Source organism: Etheostoma spectabile, chromosome 13, assembly GCF_008692095.1.
Source record: "Etheostoma spectabile isolate EspeVRDwgs_2016 chromosome 13, UIUC_Espe_1.0, whole genome shotgun sequence".
Taxonomy (NCBI): Eukaryota; Metazoa; Chordata; class Actinopteri; order Perciformes; family Percidae; genus Etheostoma; species Etheostoma spectabile.
The window spans coordinates 5443550-5448118 of record NC_045745.1 but is presented as its reverse complement, the minus strand read 5'-3'; positions in this window follow the sequence as shown (position 1 = coordinate 5448118).

The following is a 4569-nucleotide window of genomic DNA, read 5'->3' as shown; positions in this document are numbered from 1 at the left end:
TTTCAATGAAGATAACTTTAAACTAGTCTTAACTTTGAAGAAATACACTCTATACATTACTAATGTGGTAAATGACTACTCTAGCTGCAAATGTCTGGTTTTTGGTGCAATATCTCCATAGGTGGATAGAGGCCCATTCAGGAACTATCACTTCCAGTGGTTAATGGTCCAATGTGTTTGCTCATTGGCTCAGAAGGCTAATTGATGATTAGAAGACCCTTGTGCAATCTGTTCACACATTAAAACAGTTTAGGTGTTACAGAAGCTACAAAACTGACCTTCCTTTGAGCAGATTGAGTTTCTGGAGCATCACATTGGGGGTCAATTAAACGCTCAAAATGGCCAGAAAAAGAGAACTTTCATCTGAAACTCGCAGTCTATTCTTGTCCTTAGAAATGAGGCTATTCCATGCGAGACATTGCTAAGAATTGAAGATTTCCTACAACGGTGTGTACTACTCCCTTCAGAGGACCGCACCAACAGGCTCTAACCAGAGTAGAAAAAGAAGTGGAGGAAGAAGATAAGTACATTAGAGTCTCTAGTTTGAGAAACAGACGCCTCACAGGTCCCCAACTGGCATCTTCATTAAATAGTACCCGCAAAACACCAGGGTCAACATCTACAGTGAAGAGGCGGCTGAGGGATTCTGGGCTTCAGGGCAGAGTGGCAAAGAAAAAGCCATATCTGAGACTGGCCAATAAAAGAAAAGATTAAGATGGGCAAAAGAACACAGACATTGGAGGAGGAAGACTGGAAAAAAGTGTTGTGGACGGATGAATCCAAGTTTGAGGTGTTTGGATCACAAAGAAGAACGTTTGTGAGACGCAGAACAAAGTAAAAGATGCTGGAAGAATGCCTGACGCCATCTGTTAAGCATGGTGGAGGTAATGTGATGGTCTGGGGTTGCTTTGGTGCTGGTAAGGTGGGAGATGTGTTCAGGGTAAAAGGGATTCTGAATAAGGAAGGCTATCATTCCATTTTGCAACACCATGCCATACCCAGTGGACAGCGCTTGATTGGAGCCAATTTCATCCTACAACAGGACAATGACCCTAAACACACCTCCACATTGTGCAAGAACTATTTAGAGCAGAAGCAGGCAGCTGGTATTCTATCGGTAATGGAGGGTCCAGGCAGTCACCAGATCTGAACCCCATGGAGCTGTTGTGGGAGCAGCTTGACCGTACGGTACCAAGAAGTGCCCATCCAACCAATCCAACTTGTGGGAGCTGCTTCTGGAAGCGTGGGGTTCAATTTTTCCAGATTACCTTAACAAATTAACAGCTAGAAGGCCAAAGGTCTGCAATGCTGGAATTGCTGCAAATGGAGGATTCTTTGACCAAAGCAAAGTTTGATGTAAAAAAAAATCTTATTTCAAATACAAATCATTATTTCTAACCTTGTCAATGTCTTGACTCTATTTTCTATTCATTTCACAACGTATGGTGGTGAATAAGTGTGACTTTTCAGGAAAACACAAAATTGTTTGGGTGACCCCAAACTTTTGAACGGGAGTGTATGTTATTTTTATGCCCTCTAGTGTGGTCTAAAATGGAGAAGAGTTGATGCAGTAACATTACGTGTGCTGCCCTACATGCTAGAAAACTTTCTGGAGCATGCAGTATGCGTTGCATATTAATCTGTGACAATATTGGAGAAATTGACTGCAACTGTTGCTCTGTCAGATGAGGTCAACAGCCGTTGTCAACCAGGGAAAAAGCGTCTCATCCCTGCAGGGGATAGGGCATGCAGCAAAACGCCACAGGGTTGCATATGGGCGCCTGCTTTACTAACTGAGCTAACCGGGTGTCCACTGAAGGACATTTTCAACATATAAATGTATTCCTTGTGGAAGATACATTTTTTGTCTCAGACTTGAAATCTAATATTTGTTGATGCAAAATGTTTGTCTAAAGTTGAGGATAAGCTGGATTTCTCTGCTGTAAGTGCACCCAAGAGCAGGGGTTTAAAAGTAGGGTCTGGGGACCCCGAGGGGCCCTTGGGGGTGTTCCAGGGGGGATACCAGCAAACAGGGGAATAAGTTCTTTTCTCTAGATTCCATCCGTAAGTAACATAATGACAGAATGAATGATTGTCTTGGTCATGGGTTTTGTATGCTTTCTGTAATAACACAACTAAAAGCAAAAATCCCATCAGATGGGGGGCCCTGGGACAAAATCATGGGGGTCCTTGATCCAATTTGTGTCAGCTTAGGGGTCCTTGATGTGAAAAGGTTTGGAAATCACTGTCCAAGAGTTCACTTTACCATGTTTTATTTATAGAGGCATTTAAGCGTTTTTCCCAACATGGTGCCCTGATGACATCATAAGGGGTCATTTTCTCACACTTGTCACTTTAAAGCGGGGCTGCAGAACACACGGTGTAGTCTGAGTGGCACTCCTTGTGACGAGTCGACTGAACTTCAAGTGGAAAATCGGTGGAGTGTCATTTTAAAACGAGCTCAAGAGAAAGTGATTTAGAAGGTTTAGAAGGTTTTGCCTGATCGTCATGCAGGTTTGGATTTTTTGAGGGGATTATTCACTTCATTCAACAACTTTTCAAACTACCCTTTGCTGTGCATTGGAAGCAGATGAACGCACCTCCCAGCTGGCAGATGGCTGTAGTGTAGGTGCAGTCTTTGACAACACAAGGCTCACTCCCACTCCTTACTCCTATTTGAGGTTTGGTGTCCTCGCCCTCCCGGCTCGTGTCTTCTTGTGTTCCCTGCTGTACGGGGCTGGGCTTTGCATCTAGGCCATGCAGGCACGCTGCCTTGTGCTGCATGTGTCTGAAGCTGAGCTGTGCCTGGAAGAGAGCAGTATAATCAGGGCAGCGTTTTATTTAAAGACTGTAACGTGGGCAGCAGCAGTTCTCAGGGGGTTTGATGCTTCACAGCACAGCTCTCATAGAGGTGATCAGGACTCCTACTAACTTTTAACACCTCAGCCCTTTTTCTCCATCAACTTGGAATCTGGTGCACTCGGGAGCTGGACAGCCCTTTCTGCAGAGCGTGTGACGGTTTCTATGGAGCAGTGTGAGTGATAGAGATATTGGCAAGAGATGGAGATGTTTCAAGTAAAAGAGGAAGACAGGGTGGACATCTGTTTTGCATACAAGTCCATTGTTCACCTGTGTTTGAATGAATTTGTATGTTTCATTCGTACTGTAAACACGTGGGTGGACAAGTGTGTGTCATGTGCACAGAGGCCATGTGTTTCCTGATGTGCCTGTGAGATTGTGACAGGGAGTTTGGTAATCATAATGGTTAGCTGAGTAGCTTTTGTCTGAGCCTGTATGGAGCGAGCAGCTCTGTCAGTCCCTCTAGTGGGAGCTCTTTGGGTGCTTCAGTCGGAGACTTAGGCCCGGCCACTGCTGCAACTGCATGGACAACAGTTACGCTGGGGGTCCACAGGCAGCTGCTTTCATCTGCCCACCGCTGGATCTGTGACGTGCAGTGGATTCCAACACAATGCCAGTGGTGTACACTGGTGGTGTTTGTACATTTCTATCAGTTTCTATCTGGCCTATCAGAATCAGAAATACTTTGTTGTCTGTGTCACAGTTGCACAAAGTATATAAATATCAGAGTTGAAATATAAATAAAGAAACATAAGCAGTGTGGACATGCACAGTATTTCCATAGTAGTAGGTTACATTATTAAGGAGCTGTAATGGTGAACGGTAACAATGAATAAATGGTAGCAGCAGAGTTTTGCACATTCTAATTTAATCCGATGTTATCGCACAAAACAGGTAATATTGTCCAGCATCAAACTCACTAAATGTGTGTGTGTGTGTGTGTGTGTGTGTGTGTGTGTGTGTGTGTGTGTGTGTGTGTGTGTGTCAGACACTTAGAGGGAGGAGCTATAAAGTCTGATGGCCACAGGCAGGAATGACTTCCTGTGGCGCTCTGTGGTGCATTTGGGAGAATAAGAATAAGTCTTGTGCTGAAAGTGTTCCCGTGTTTGAGCAGCAAGTCACAAACCATTTGGTAATTTTTTCTACTTTCTACTACTTAGTTTAGTTTAAATTGCCAGCAACTAGTTACAGAGGGGATCAAAAGTTTGGGAACCACAGGTACAAATGTGTATTACTGTGCATAAAGAAGACAAGAAAAGATGGAAAAATCTCAAAGGCATCAAATGACAGATTAGACATTTGTATAATATGTCACAAAAAGTAAGTTTTTTATTTCCATCATTTACACTTTCAAAATAACAGAAAACAAAAAAAAATGGCATCTGCAAAAGTTTAGGCACCCTGTAGAGTTCATAGCTTGCCCCCCCCCTTTGGAAAGCCGAGACCTGACAGTGTCATGGATTGTTCTCAATCGTCGTCTGGAAAGACCAGGTGATGTCAATCTTAAGGTTATAAATGCCCAGACCTATTTGACCCCCCCCCCCCCCAACAATCAGCACCATGGCTTCTTTTAAGCAGTTGTCTAGAAAACTGAAACTGAAAATAGTTGACGCTCACAAAGCAGGAGAAGGCTAGAAGAAGATAGCAAAGGGTTTTCAGATGCCGATATCCTCTGTTTGGGAATGTAATTAAGAAATGGCCGTCATCAGG